The sequence below is a fragment of the Melozone crissalis genome, unplaced genomic scaffold (assembly GCF_028551555.1).
Source record: "Melozone crissalis strain CALT ecotype California unplaced genomic scaffold, PUWL_Pcris_2 ptg000034l_1, whole genome shotgun sequence".
NCBI classification, from domain to species: Eukaryota; Metazoa; Chordata; class Aves; order Passeriformes; family Passerellidae; genus Melozone; species Melozone crissalis.
Window position 1 is genome coordinate 18,945,101 of NW_026535812.1, and position 16,687 is coordinate 18,961,787.

Genomic DNA, 16,687 nt, shown 5'->3' on the forward strand with positions numbered 1-16,687 from the left:
AGGGTCTATAATCACCTGGTAATGTGCTAGCTGGCAGTACCACCCATTTTTAATTTAAGTTGCTTTATTTTGCAAATTTATCATGATTCAGCAAATGAAAAATGTTCTCATGGAAGGGGGAAAGGCCTGGTATGGGAGGGGCAGATCAGGTCCTGAAACCTCAAATGAGAGTTTACTCACTGGCTGAATGCAACAGGAACAGCTCAGAACTGACCCCCAGCACTTGACTAAATTATTCTAGATCATAGCTCAACAAGCCCACAAATTCAAAAAAACTCAATTAAAACAAAAATGCAGGTTTATAATGGTTTATTCTTGGCAACTCTTCTTGTCTAAGAAAATAACATCATTGACACAATCCAATTGTCCTGATTCAACAGAGCTTTGCACAAGCTCCTAACAGACCTTGACTTGCAGATTATTGGGGCTTGGAGTTCAGAAACCCATTGTAAATCTTATATTCATTACTGTCTGCTCATTTTGCTGGCCACAAACAGGCCAGCTTTTCCCTTTCCCAATTACCCACCGTCACCCAGCCCTTGGAACAATATAATTTTTCCCACAGTTGGATCAGGATGAAAACTGCAGTTTCAATCCTTGAACCCTTTCCTCCTCTTGATGGTGAAGAGGAGAGAGGGGGAGAGAGAAGACAGAAAGGACAGGGACCAGCTCAGAGCTGAAGAAAGGGGCAGCCATCCTGAGCTATCAGGTTTCTTCTGTTCTCTCCTTGCTTTGCAAATGGATTCAATTCCTGCTTCCTTAGGGGAAGCACATGAGTCTTGCCCACAGCCTGAAGGGCTGCTACACTCAAGGAATAAGTAGCCAAAAGTGCTCCTTTGGCTCATTAAAGGGTGCATTGCTCCCTCAGTCTGAAATCCCCAAGCTCTGTCCAAAGCAGATCAATGAGAAGAATTTGGGATTTAACAGAACAGGTGCCAGTGGCTGAAATGCCATTGCTCAGGTTCAATTGTTGTCACTCATGATAGGATCTCCTGTAATCAGCTGCTTCTATGGCCAATTTCATCTGCCCCTAATGACCGTGTAACAGCAGTAATGGACACCTCTGCTGGTTTGTTTTTTGTGTTTGTGCCACAAAGCAACCTTGCTGTGATGACACAGACTATATTTAGTTCCTGCTCTGTACTAAAGTATAACGCTCAGCTAAAAGTTTTTATCCTCTCTGTCATTGTGTAATCTATATATAAAACTTAAAATACAGTTTCTTGCCAAAAGGCAGGGGGTGGTGATATTTCTGTAGCTATAGATAGTAGTTACCATGTACTCAGAATTACACTTGCATTTTAAAAAATGACACACATTACTGTTGCACAGTGAACTTCTATGATTTACATGTCATCTTTTTAATTTTACTAGTCAAAATACATTTTTTGCTTTTGTTCCTCAACAAAAAAATGTATATTACTAATGCTGAGGTTGTGATGTGAAGTGACAGAAGCCAGGAAAATTCAAAGTTACATCTGACACTGTATCCTTTACTCACACGGTTGGGTTAATACAAGACAATGCCTGTCTACACTTCCAAGTTCCCAGGTTTTGTTAAATATGCATCATAACCTTCACAGTCATTTAAAAAATGTCTCTCTTCTTCTTTCCTTAAAAAAGGAATTTTAAAACTGGTTTTGTTCCTTGATACAATTTGTAAAACATTGAAGAAATGGAAGAACAAGCAATAAATATTGCTTTAAAATCCAGGTATTTTATATATCATTTTAGATGCATATTACACCACCTTAATGATATACCAGGTACAATTCTGCACTGCAGAAAATCCAGACTTCATGTTTCTTCCTAGTCCTTTGTGTTTTTGTGACATACAACAATGGGACAGCAGCAAAAGCTTTCCAATAACTCACAGGGAGCCTGAGATGGGCTCTCCATGGAAGAGAGAAGAAGACTGGATCAGAATTTAGTGCTGGGAGACTGAGTTGAATTCACCCCTCTCCTCAGATTTTTTGTGATTAATTAAGGAAAATCCCCTGGTTTCCACATCCAAGGACCCCACAATAAAATGGGAAGGTGGGGCACAGCAAGCACAGACACTGAGGTGCACAGGTGAGACAGGGTGGGGAGCCAGGTAGGAACAAATAAAGTGCCTGGCTGTGGAAAATACTGTTCAGTTTCTATTCTTCTGTAGCTAAAATCTTGATTATTTATACAACACTATTGTCCATAGGTTTTAAATATTTGTGAATTTATTTATCATCAAAATACTACCAGTATGAGACAAGATATCAGTGGAGAACAGATAGAAGTGACTTTCCCATGGCCATTAAAATTTCTGAGGCAGAACAAAAGAAATTGAAACAATTTCTGCCTCTTTTGGCCTTCTCACATGAGGACTGCAGCTGCTAAGAATGAAAAAACTGAAAGAATACAGAACTTTGATCAAATTTTTAATATAATCATAGAACTTAATAAAAAACATTACAGGAATAACCTCATGAAATTGCAAGCACACACAGAAGTTTCCTAACACTGTAATCCTCCCTTTCCCAAGCAATGCAGCACCCACAGCAAGTATTTGCTATCTACAGTGACTGTGTCAGTATAATACACATAACAGACCGTAAGTTTGGAATCCATCAATGTATTTTACTGCATTAATATCTCCCAACTTTTACACAATATCCCTTTAAAATTACTATGTCTAGCTCTTTATTTTAATGGTATGATGTGACAGATCTTAAGGAAGCTGTTCCAACCCAGTAACTCCTACTTTCACTCCCACCCAAACATTCAATCTGTGCATTACAGCTACTTTTCATTTTAAAACTCCTCTTTCATTTATCTGTAATAGGCTGAATTTACACGGCAAATTCCTGAAAGCAAGCGAAAAAAGATGTTGTGCATTCTGTTTTAAATCAAATTCATTTTAACTTGGCTCTCTGCTGCAAATCCATTCAGGGTTTACACTGACTCAACAATTTCCTATATCTGCTTTTGTGTGCTACCAATCCCCCCATACAGTCTCTTGCATATGGAGGCTCTGCTTTTTCCATAAACAGAGACAAATATAGTTGACTGGAAGAAACACTCAAAAAGAACTTTTGTGTTGCAACGTTTTTAAGCTGAAATTCTTCAAAAAACTTATACAAAACCAAAATGACACCTCAGCCCCTCGCCATGTGCATTTAACAGGGGAAAAAAAAAATCCAGATTACAGTTTGTGTCACTTTTTAAAATTTTCCCTGCTTCAAACACCACAACACTTCCCAGACATTATTTAGTCAGTAATCTGCATACCTGTTCTACAAAATAGCTTCCAAATTTCCCTTTGCTGCCCTCACCTTTGCTGCTTTTAACTGACTTGCACTGAAAGCAGCAAGCACCAGAAAATTCACACCTACCTGGCCTGAGGGACAGCAGAGAGGCTGCACTGCAAAGCTTGCATGAGAAAAGCCCAGAGATGCTCAAGCAGAGGAAACAGGAGGCATTAGAGCAGAAGAGCTGGTGGAACAGGCAGAGCTCTCACAAGGATTCACTTCCTTGAACTGTAACTGGGCATTTTTTGCACAAGGACAGGGTTTGTGCTTTCTGAGTGCATAAATCGATGAAATTCACCCACCTCCAGGTTTCTGACTCAGGAGGCACCAGCACACACTGTCAGGTCTATCAACAGTGCAATCATGATGGAACTTAAGCTCATATTCTTAGTCCATGACTTTTTACTTTTGAAACAAAGAACGAGGAGAATTCTTATCACACATCTTGTGAGCCAGAGAATGGGCAACAACAATGGCCTCACACAGCAAACCAACATCCCAGAAATGGACAAATACAATCCTAGAAGGGGACAAATATTTCCCAAGCTCTTCACACAGCAGCCCCACCTCCCCTTAGATTCAGAAGTATTTTACTGGCAGTACAGGATTAAGTTCACAGATCTGCAAGGTTAAGTTAGGAAAATAGTGCTGTGTTAATAATTAGCACATTTTCACACTACTCAGGACTTGCATTAGCCTGATAAAAAGTCTTTAATTTGTTATTGCCCATGAATCTACCCTGCCTTAATCTCCTAAAGTGAAATAGAACCTTTGACTGTAAGGTTGCCAGTCAGATATTATTATCCTGGTACAATTATTTCCATACACATACACAGGCCAGTATAAAAATACTGTTCTGCTTTCACAGATAAAAGGCACAGAAGCACCTAGAATCTCCAGTCAAGAACTGGGTCTGTTACTGAGTATATAAACAGACACCAAAGCCATCAGTCAGTGGCCTAGAAAGCTCTCAGAATTACACAGCAGTAAAGAAAGACAAGACAGTGTAGAAAAGGGATGTAAAAAAATGAAAAAGTTAAAAAAACCTAAAAGACATATTCTTGGTAGATCATAACATTCTTCAGTTTGAAATAAAAGGAACAGGAAACATGCCTAAAAACTCCTGGTCTAGAACTTTGATGCTTTCAATAAATTCTACCCCCTAATATATATATAAAAAAAGAATATTGCAAACAGGAATTGAAAATGCAGTTATATATATCAAATATATAATGTGCATAAAATGCAAAATGAGCATGACATGCTATGATCTCAAAATTAGTTATGGGGGTTGTGACACAGAAACAGGGAAAGGATTGCACACCACCAGTTTGTGATTGCCCTTTACTTTAACAGATAATGTTTGTCCCAGGCTTAAAAAATGTCTTTTCTTTGACTAGCTGAAACTGCTTGCAGAATTAGTGAAATTCAGCCATAGCTGTCTCACCTCATGCATGAAGGCAGCAATTCAGCACCAGGTGCTCTCTGTTTCAAACCGAGGGGCTCCACTGCCTTATGCACAGCTAAGGAGGTGGATTAGGAGGCTGCTGGAGCTCCAGGAAGATGCTGCCACTGCAGGACTCTCCCTGCTGCCTCCCAAAACCCCTGGCTCCTGTTACACAGTGCCAAGGAATAACAGCTACAAGAAATTTACACCACAAAAAACTCCTGCCATTCTCACCAGAAACAGGTATTGCAATCTGCTACAGACTGTCCTAGTGACATGGATGTGAGAAAGCAACAGCATTTGGGATCTTTCTGCATGTAATTCACTACCAACCAAAATTAACCACAGCTCAACTCAGTATAATTGATTTAAACCACTTGCTTTCCAAACAGGAAGAGCAAGCAGGTGAAAATATTTTTTCATAATTCTTCAGGTTGAATTGGACTGAAAAGATGGGATGGCATTGTGGTTTTTCTGCACATCATGGCACAGGGAATGATTGTCTGGAGCCTTAGGTATCTCTGTGAGCAGGATACTCACTGGAAGAATGAATGGTATCTAACAAAACACAGTGCCCCGTATTCTAAATATCCCACCTTTTACAGACTGCAAAGTAGTTTTGTTACAGTCACAGAGTTATGTCTCTAAGTCAGGTGGAAGGGACGCTCTCCAGTTAGAATCAGAAATATCTTCAGGGCTACAAGCACTTGATACTGAAATGGCCATGCCTCAGCATTACAAAATGAGTGCACATCCTTCACTCCCTGAATCAGTTAGAAGGGATCACAGTGGAGATCTGAGGTGAAAAGCAGTTTAGCAGAGTGAAAGCCTTGAAGCAAATAGTAATTTTATATTTGAACTCTATTTCAGACCAAGTTTTTTCAGAGGGTGGTTACAAAACACCTTTCTCCTATTCTGCTCTTCGAGCTTTCTAAGTCTGAGGACAAATTGCAAGTAGAGAACAGTCTCATGTTGCTGCTGGTATGCCCTTAAAAACAGAGTCCTTGAAGAAATTAAAGCCACAAATACTCATCTGTGCATCTCCCAGGTTTGCTTTATTAATCAGGAAAATAAAAAGTCTACAATCCTTAGTCCCACTGTGCAACAGATTTTATGACCTTTGAATAAAAAATAACAGCTAAATGGCAAATGGTCAGTTTAAAAATGTCTTCCCTATGCAACAAAACTACAAGAAGAGCATTGAAACCTTTTCTTCCCCCACCTGGCAGGAAAGGAAGACAAAATATTAAAACAGGCACTGCTCTTGGGGGCAATGGCCACCATACTGCACTTACTCTCTACAACAAATTCCAGTGCTCTGCCCTCACTGATTTTGCTCCACTCAAACCAAAGGATAAAACTGGCAGAGAGTATTTTAAAGCAGTTATCCAAACCTCACTACTCTACAAGATGGCAACATATCCAACAAGAAAATTGTAAATAAAAAGTTTTCATCAGACTAGCCTTGAAAACTATCTTTTTATCTCTTGTCTTGTACATTCTTCATCCCTGGCTGGATTACAGTGGGTTACAGAAATTAATTTATTGGACTATTTTGTAGAGAGAAATGCTCTCCAAGAGCACCTCTTTCTGTATCACCCTTCATATAACTTGAAATGCTTGCTGCCCACATTCAGATCTGACTAAAGGGAATGTCCTTCTAAGTGCTCAAAATAACATCAAGAATTTTCTGAGGTATTTTGCAGGTGTTCTACAAAACCACAAGAAATAAGCTGTTTAAAAACCCCCACAAAAAACAAAACACTCCTAAACACACTTTATCACACAGTTCATGCTGAACAGCAAATCTTGTATTTGTTACAGACCTGACCACACCAAACTCCCAATGTATTGGAAATGCCATTAGTACAACACTGCTAAGTGACCACAACAGCATCCATACCTGTACTTAACTGCATTGATCCTGCTGTCCCATCCCTAAATGACCATCAGAATTTGGGAAGCATCCTGAGATATTTAGGGATGGACTCCATGGACTAAAAGGGAACACTGTGCATGTTACTTTACTCTTCAGAGCTCAGCACAGCCACAGTTCCCCAGCTGGGTCACTGAGCATTGCCAGCAGAGAAATGGAACCAGGATTGTCCAGCAGCACTGCAGGCAGAGCCTGGTTTGCTCACCAGGGCCTGAGGGGAAATCTCACTGCAGCCCTTCAGAGGAGAACCTTAGATTCCTTTTAGGTTCACCACACTGTGTGGTAACAATGGTGAGAAAAATCAACTTTAAAAAATTGCCCTCTTTAGGACAATGGGAACACAGAGATCAATTTCTACTGAATGCAGCACTCAACCCTGGGACAGTCAATCTAAAGGTGGTCAGGGCCCTGAGGAGAAGACCTGGGCACAGGGACATGGAAGGGTTAATGCCCTTTCCTTACCTCAACAACATCCACCACTCTTAGAATTTCTCTTATCTCTTCTTTAACACTCTATACTTATTCCAATCCCCACATATTTCTGTAGCCTTTTTTCCCTTTATCTCTCCTTCAAGGGACTCCCTGCAGATGTGACACTGCCTAAATCTGCATTTTCTTACAATCTTTATGAGAATACAGTTTTCATAAGCTGCTATGTATATTCACTAAGGATGAGTGCACTTTTAATGTTCAGTGACAAAAATTTATCTGGAAAGAAAAGTGGTTCTTGCAGGCAATGCAGAACCTTAGTGGGCACATGAGACCCAGGAACTATTGTCCTTTGTTCCCACCTCTCACTGTTTAGGATGATAAAAAAATGCCGCTGAAAAGTTCATTGAAAATCTCTTCCAATCCCCATCCAACTCAGTCTGACTAAACACCCAAACCATCTGATTAATCACCTTAGGTATGGGCAGTAGAATTTATTGATTGTTTTCAACAGACACAGCAGCTCACCCATGGTGCTGCTAACCTGTCACAGTGTACATTTCCTTGTTCAGTTTCTGCTGCACTGGATTATGCTCTTTAACAGAGGAGGTACTTGTTAACTCATTTAATGAGTTCAGTTCCCCATTTTATTGTGTCATTACTGTAAACTCCCCTCAAGGATTGAGATCAAAGACTATAAAAATGACACATACCAATGGAGTATACATTTATATACATTCTCAAAAAAAAGCAGCATTTGTTTGTTGCTCTGAGTCTTTTCTGCAACAAAGCCTTCCCAACAGATTATTAAAATGATGAAGACATTTATTAAAAAAAATTACTGCAAGTAATCTATTATGCTAATTCCTCATTCTCTAATGCAAAATGTACTTGAGCTTGAAAAGTTCAAATATAAAACTTGGCAGCTCAGAATCAGGCACAGCTGAAGATTCTCCTGTAAAACCCAACCCATGTGTAAGAGCCTTGCAGAGGTTTACAAACATTCAGCCACAAATGCAGCGCTGTCACCGAGTGCAACTCCATGGAAGGAAAAGTTTAGAGAGTATCCACAAATAAACATAAATAACAGGGGGCAAAGTCAGAGCTCCACTCAGCCCTCTCATCCCAATTCAAGCCATTTTTATGACTTACAGAGCTCATGAGAGGGAAAAGATTACATCAAGAAAAATCTATATTCTCCATGTCCCATTTAATTCTGAACACATATTTTGACAGGTCACAAAATCTCTTGAGCAGGCTGGTGCTGCACTGGGGTAAGAACACAAGCCTTGATACACAGATAAGACCATGAGAGACCTTATCTTGCTTTGTTAATGTTTCATTTGTAAAATAATCAATTAAACCCCAATAGGTTTGACAAAGTCTTTGCTGAAGACTATGTCTTAAAGTTTAAGAGGGTATAAAGGAGAAAGAACAGAAAACTGAACAAAGATTAATTATGATTTTCAAACAGAGAGGGGAAGGAGGCAATTATTTAACCAAGAAAAGTGCTCTATGATAATGGAATGCCAGCCTGGGAAAGCAGAGATTCTTAAATTATCTAAATTACATGATCCAAACAAAACAAAAACAACCACTTGTGTCTTGTTTCCCCACAGCCCTAGGAAAGTTTCCTGTTAAGGCATTTATTTATTCTGCATTTCTCAGGGTGGAGAGTTGGATGTTCTGCTAAAAATATCCCAGAGCAGAATCATTAAAAATTCACAAATTTCTTCATCAATAATAAATACAAGAAAAAATGGTAGATGATTACAAAATATACAGCAGTGACAGCCCCAGAAAGTTTTTTGGAAATTTCCCATGTTTGCTGTTTTATAAGTCAGTCATTAGGAGGCAGCAAATGGCTCAAAACCATGTGAGAAAACAAATCCTGAAGGAAATTGAAAGTGAATAGGACAGTAAGAACTAGACGTGGGAAATTAATTCAGACACAAAGTAGCTTTTTGACATTTTCCACTTCAATCAGATGTCAGGGTATGTAGAAGAAAATAATTTGTAACCTACTTGCTAAATAATTTGGCATCTAATTAATGGAAACCACACTCAAACTTTACAAGGTTGACTTGGGAGTTTGGTCACATTAAAAAGCAAAAGACTTAACCCAGCCTGCTTTCCTATATTCTGCTTTTTAAGTGTATATCACAACAGTGTCCACACATATGCATCAGCAACACAAAATAAATCATGTCTCATCTCATTTAAAACAAAGAGCTGATAACAGAAATTTCCGAGTTCTACATTATTTACAAGCTTTGCCTTTCAAAGAAGAACCAAAAATCCTCTGTTGTTTTACCAGTGCTTCATCAGCAACAATAATCAGATTTAAATCAGTAACATTCATACCTCTCTCTCCCTATTATAATACAGCACAAGTCAAGGTAAAAATAACATGAGAAGCTTTCTTAAAAATAAAAATTAACCCCAGAGTTTCTACTATGAGTGCCAACATTTCTGTAAACTGCCGGTTATATTTTATATTGTGCAGCCAGAAAGCTGTTTTTAAATGCATTAATATCCAAAATCAAAACAGAATTTGAAAGGGACAAACATTTTGCATTCTAAGCAAGTCTGTAAATAAGAAAATATTAAAAATGGGCTAGGTTTGCTCACATCATTGCCTACAATATGCTAATTAATTTTTATTTCTCAAGCTATTTTATCTTCAGCACAGGACAATACACTTATCTCTATCTCACTAAACAGTTATAGTAAGTAACAGAGATGATAAGCATTAAATCACATCAATATTTCACATTCATAGATTTATACAGCATAGCATTCTTAAAATACTGAATTTGCAATTAATCATTCTCAGCTTTTTCATATTAATCATAAAATACAAATAATAAAAACAAGGCATAAACTTACTATTTGTCGGGTGCTCACACTGTCCTGTGGTCTCAGTCAGTGGGAAATAATTACCCCTAGGAAATCTGGTAAGCAGAAATACAATAAAAATAAACATTAGAATGCCAAAAAGAATAAATTCAGCTTTCCTGCAAGTATTTTTCCTCATAATACTTCACAGGCAAGGTTAAAAAAAAAAGGAAAAAGAACCACAAAAAGCAAAGTTGAAAAAATATATATACACATTTAAAACATCGTCCAGCAGTGTTCAAGGATCCTTGCCTCTCAAACTTTAAAGCAGCACAGACAAATGTTGAGATGCCTATAATAGAACAAAAATCCAAGTTCTCAATCACTAGTTACGCAGTATGTGTCAGTAAGGAAGACAATTTCCAAAATAATGATTAATGTATTATCCAGATTTTTTCCTCTCTCTCTCTTTTCCCCTTCCCATTCAGGTTTTTCTTCTTATAAAATGCACATAGGTTTTTTCTTCCCTGTACCCTGACTCAGGCCTGGCTTTGAAATGCATTTCAATCTCTCAACACAGACTGCTTTCACTGCATTTAGAGTCCCACCAAGGCCCAGCTTTAAAAGCTACTGATTCTTTTTTTCTTTAGCCTTCCTCACAAAGGAAGGGTATTTTGTAAATTACCAGCTCGTTCAGATCAACAAAAGGTACTTTCATAGAAAGCCCCATTTGATTTTGCTCAAATTTGATTACAAGGATGGAGAAAAGGAAAGGAAGTCAAAAAGAAAAACCCCAGATGGCTTTTTCATTCATCTCAGTGAATGAGCTTTATCTGTGCCTTTTGAAACTGTAGCAGTGGAAAAGCATTTCTGTTGGCTTAAAAAACTTGACAAAAATTATTGGTTTGCCATTTCTCATGTAACTGCCATTGGGAACTGGATGAAAAGACTTTTTCATGGGATCGCCTGCTTGGATCAAAATAATGGAGATTAGGTATTTCATTATAAATTACAGTGGGAGATAGAGCAGGCTGTCATATTAATAGCAACCTGCTCATGGCCTTCAATGGTAGCTATTCTCCTAGACAAAGGACCAAGGGGGTTGTCTATTGAACTTGTACTTTAGGCCTGATCAATTTTCTATCATCAAGGCAAAAGGTGAGGTGACTAACAAAAGAATTCACACATGACTGACCTCATAAGCCTATAGATAAAACAGCTTAAAGAAACAAAACACATCCTGAAATTATGGGTGATAAACTGTATAAAGGAAAAAGAAGAAGAGAAATGATAGAAAAAGGGAGAGAAAGAGCACGTGGGTCTGTAATTCTCCCTCCCTTCTTAGGTGAATGGACATATTAAAAGCTACTTGTTTTCAGCTGCAGATAATTGCAGCCCTTGCTTTTGCCATGTTCTGCCTTAAATCCTTCCATGTACTTTTTCGTCCAAGACTCTTCCAGTGATTTCATTCACGAGTAACCACAGCACCGAGTTTAATATAGAACTGCCCAGAGCTGCAGCTGCACACAGGATTACACACAACATCACAGGCAGGAAGGTGTTACACAGGCATTACGCTTATAGCCAAATTACAGGAATATCTAGGAACCTTTGGGTTGCTATCCTTTTATACAAAACCTTGCTAATTATGGGAAACTTGGACATCTGAGCTATGTAGGAACAACACCTCACAGAGTTTGAAAGTCTTGACATATTTCTCTTTCCCTAAGATGTCATACAATTTTATAGAGAGTGGAAAACAGCCTTTAAAATGCTCATAATATATTTGGGTACTCTTATAAGTCAATGATTTGAGATTTTTGCCCTACTCCCTAGGAGATGGAGACCCTTCAGCATCAGCACTGGGCTTTGCTGATGAGCAAGAGATACAAAGGGTGAAACCTTCACTCCCCTGAAGCCAAATACATGGCAGCAAAATATTCTCTGATCCCTGTCAGGATCAACATTCCCTCCAGTTCTTTGTACAGGTAGAAACTCAACTACCCAGAAAACTTCTATGCAAGGAACTATGGCCCTAGATACATCATGACTCTGTAGGAATTTCCCACAAGCTGTTAAAATTAAATTTGCTAAATAGGGCAAAACTGCAGAATCATCAAATACTTGTATTTGAAAGCCAAAACATGAGCTAAAGCAGCTGAGAATCCCCCTTTCAGCCTAATAGCAGCTCAGGTGTAAATAGCACCCACACTCTACCTGCAGCACTCCATGGGAGAGGACAGGGGTCTAGAATTTGGTTTCAAGCTTCAGCTACATAAGCCCCAAAAAGCTGGTGTGTGCCAAGTTTTCAGAGATATTTAGGAGTTTCTCCTTTTAGCTCTACCACTGCAGGGATACTGCAGTTTCACAAATAAAGCTAGTCACTGAGTCATGGCCCTTTGCCACAGATCCACCTATCAGCACAGCAGTGTTTATGCAAAGACACTTAAATAATTCAGGCTAAAAAGGAGCACAATTTAGCAAGCTAAGATTCAGAAACAGCCAGACAGAACAAATGGGAGGCTGGTGAACTGGGTGCAGGGGAGGAACTTCTGAGCCACAACTTTGCTGCAGAAGCCAATGGATTGTTGAATTATGTTATCATCTTATTGCAAAAGTCCTATACCTTCTCAGTGATTTCTCATGTGCAGCTCCTCACAGCACTGACTCCTTCTCCTTCTTCTTCTTTCTTCTTCTTTCTTCTTCTTTCTTCTTCTTCACAAAGCGACCAACAAACCCCAACTCTCTCCTCACCCAGCTAACCCACTGTGTTGTAGTACTCATCCTTATTGGACACAGCTGTGGCCCATTAAGGGCAGGGCTGTTCCTAATCTTGGGTGATTGGTACAGCTGCAACTCCTCAGGTGTGAAACTACCTTCTGCACTATTTTCTTACATTCTATCCCTGCACAGAATTACTGAGTCCTACTGAAAACAAACATTCATTAGCACAGAGAAATATGAAATAGTTACTTGTAAACACTCTCTGGAAACAGAGACAAGATGAAGACAAGCAAAACAGCAGCAGTGTGTGTTAAGTTTTGGCTGCCAGCACAAAAACCAGAATCAGTGACACAGCACACACACCCCCAAGCAGCTCAGATACATGAGATCATTGATGAAGCCCTAGTGGCAATGATATCTTTCCATTATTCCAGAGATCTACTGATGATTACTAAATGATTAGCAATTAATCCCAACTTTTTATCCTCTGTGAGGGGCTGTACTGAGTAGTTACAGAGGAAAGAGCTCTTGTAATCATTGTAGATAACACCCTGAAAGTATTTCCTCTGTGCTCAGTGACACTGAGAAAGACAAACTGAATATTAAGAGCTATTTGAAAAAAAATACAGACGAGGCAGAAAACACATTTTGTGATAGCATCAACATAATTTGAGTACTCCAGATTAAAAGGCAGGAGCAAGGCAACATATAAAAAAAATCACATAGATATGTGTCATTTTCAAAGGGAATCATTAGACAAGAACTGACTGCCACAAGGACACAGACAGACTTGAGCCACAGAACACTTACTCTTTATGTTAAAAGATTATTTCTATATTACAAGTTTAGATAGTGCTGTACACCTATTTCTGGGTAGAAGATCCTGTATAAGGAGACAGTAGCAGTAATATTTTTGATTTTTTTTGAGACTGCAAAGCATGACTGATACAAAGGATGGCTTAATATTTGATAATTGTCAAATAGCAAGCCCCTGTAAATAACCAGAATTGATGCATCTTAAAACAGCTTTTACAGTGCCAGGACAGAATAGGGAAAGTATTACAAAAATATGTAAGTCAAACAATTCAAAGTTACCTATGCCATATTATATTTGCCCAAAGTCTTGGAAGAGTGGATGAATATCAGAGCTGTAACTGCTTGAAAGTTATTATCAGAATTATTTTAGAAAGGACGTGATGGATGGAGATGAGTACAAAAACCCTCACAAGAGCAAAAATGATGCCAGTAGAAGGGGGAGGTAAGAAGATAGCCTAGTTATTTTAATTTTCTTTACTATTTCAGTTTGTAAGTCACCTAAAAGGAAACCAGGAAATGAATAAGTGAGCATGAATTCATCCAAAACAAAGCACAACAAGGTAACAAGCCTTGAGAAATAATTGATGCCATATTTCATGATTTTAAAATACTTTCAGCATCTTTGCACAGGACTTTATCCTGATAAAACCAAGAAACATCAAGTAAACAGTGATACTACAAGGTAAATGGCATAGAAAAAAAAGTTGTGCTATAGCTACCAGTGCCTACAAGGAAAAGGCAGCTAATGGAACTCTTGGCCAGTACTGAATCCAGCACCATTCTGTATTTTCATCTTTAATCCTGATAGCAGAGGAGGGACTGCTCCATAGCCCCCCACGGAATCACAGAATGACTGAGCTGGGAGGGACCCACAAGGATCATGGAGTCCCATTCCTGGCACTGCCCAGGACAATCCCAGAAATCCCACCACGTGCCTGGCAGCATTTGAAGATGAGTCTAAGCTGGGAACACCTTCAGGCACACTGGGAGACACAATTAGAGTCCAAAAAATCTCAATAGAAGTGGTTTGCAAAAGATGAAGTTTGACTCAGGGGTAGCTGCATTATTCTTACTCTCAGAAATAATGAACAGCAGAAATGTGAGCTGGAAACAGCACAACAGTTCTGCACTAAAGGATCTGGATCAGAAGCTAAACCTGTATCCACAAAGCTGTTGCCAATAAAAGCAGGTATCATACTGGAAGCCTCATAGCCAGAATAAAGCAGGCACTGAATGCCATCTGAAATGATCTTTTTGCTTTACTTGCTTTTGATGGATTACTGTTTAGTGGTGGACAATGCTTGCAGATTAAAAGATGCAGTTAATTAGAAAGAGCAGCAGTCTAGAAAACAATTTGCAAGACTGAAATATTAGACCTTATTCTAAAAAAGACTTCAAAATAGCATTATAGAACACAAATATGCCCTTCTATTCTAAAAGTAGAACTTTGAGTTAAACATTAAAAAAAACTTTGCAGAGGTAAAGAAAATGTGCAAGGAAAACAAAAAAATCCTGCATAGCTTTGAAAACCAGTTAGAAAACTGTCTGCCAGGAATGGTTTAGTTATAACAGATTCTGTATTTAAGACAATTTCTTGAATTTTTTCCCAGACTCTTTTCCACTTATTATTTTATCTTATGGTAATCATAAACCACAAAACTAGCTGAAAATATAATTTCATCAAATCCTGTGAAGCCTATTAAATATATCAAGATTTAAACTAACTGTTTCTCACAGTTTTATAAAGCAGAAGACTGTCTAAGCCAGGCTCAGTTATGTCCCTGTCCCATTTTTACTTCAAGGGGTAGTAGCACTTGTTTAGCTCTCTTCCTAAACCTTCCTCTTTCCCTTCTGAACTTTCAGCTCCATCAACCAAACATGAAACTCCATTGCATGTGCCTTTGAACTCATGGAATGAGAATTAACCTCCTCATAAAGGATTACTGCATCAGGTCAAAAATCCCCATACATCATAAAAATCTGCATCAACAGCCTGAAGGAGTTATTCCAACACATGAAGATACAATGTGGAGCAATTCTTGACAAGTATTAGATGCCACTTAAGCAAATGAAATGAAGATCCCTCTCTGAATAAACTCTGTCCATGTCAAAGTTAAACCAACAGTATGATCTCATAGTTATCTTTAATTGGAATTCTCTGTTCCAGCCTAACACAAATGATTTCCACATCCTGACAACTGCAGGTTCAATTACCATGACAACACATAATTATACACATGTCTTGAAAGCCAATGTGGAGGAGCAGAAAGCATCCAGAGAACTTTGTGTGTGTTGCCTGCATGCTGGACAAACACACACCCTGACTGGAGTGCAGGTCTTTTAAATGTATTTTTACAGGGGGTCATAACAGTCAGGAAAAGAGTGAATTAAATTTATTTGAATTCAACAAAATGTGAGTTAGACAACAAGGTTGCCTCAAACTTCATTTTATCCTACTCCATGAGAAAAACCTCAAGAAGTTAACAAAAAAACTTTTCTATGCAGTTCAGATTTTGAATAGAGATTTCATATAATTAAAACTACTTCTATGTTGCTAAAGAATGATTTATGTAAATGGTTTCATCCAGGAATTTGATATCAAAAGAAATAAATTTATTAAAATACTTATGCAATTACAATTACAAGTACTTTAAAATCTCCTGTTTTTGTAATATAGCTTTCCTGTATAGGCTTAATAAGCTTAAAGAATTGTGTCTTCTAGTTAAAGATTTATTTTTAGGACACTTTTTTTAAAAGAAATCCCCATTCTTTCCTTTATTATCATAGCTTATTCATCTCTGTTCCCTGTAAGATATTTCAAAACAGTTGTGAATAATTCTAATTTCAATCTGTGTGCCCATTTAGTGCTAATTTTTTATCCCTGTGGTGTTATCAACAAATATTGCAGTTATCAGCTATTATCAGCTGTGGTGACTTCTGATGTAATAAAAGATACCTTTGGAGGGCTGAAGTCACCAAACTAATTAAACAGGACACTGAAGTTGGCAGCTAAGCTGGGCATTAGTTCCAGCTCTTGAGCAGGAAGCAGAGTTTATTACTGCACTTCTGAGAAATCAGCCCAATTCATCACCTTATATCAGTGCAGTGCTCCTCACTGGCACAGTGTTTTGCAATGCAGGAAAAAAATAATTTTTGCTGTGAAATGTCAAAGTGAAATGGAGTTATGACTTCAGGAGGATAGGACTGGGCACT

The 16,687-nt window shown here is 38.4% G+C and overlaps 1 long non-coding RNA gene across 3 annotated transcripts in view; it reads right to left on the reverse strand.

The window, feature by feature from the left end:
* Nucleotides 1-16,687, reverse strand: part of LOC128940678 (uncharacterized) — a 257,964-nt gene that overhangs the window by 228,013 nt on the left and 13,264 nt on the right. For all 3 annotated transcript variants that reach the window (XR_008483311.1, XR_008483310.1, XR_008483307.1), the window contains exon 2: nt 9,986-10,050. This is a non-coding gene — a long non-coding RNA (uncharacterized LOC128940678). The remainder of the gene's footprint in view (nt 1-9,985; nt 10,051-16,687) is intronic.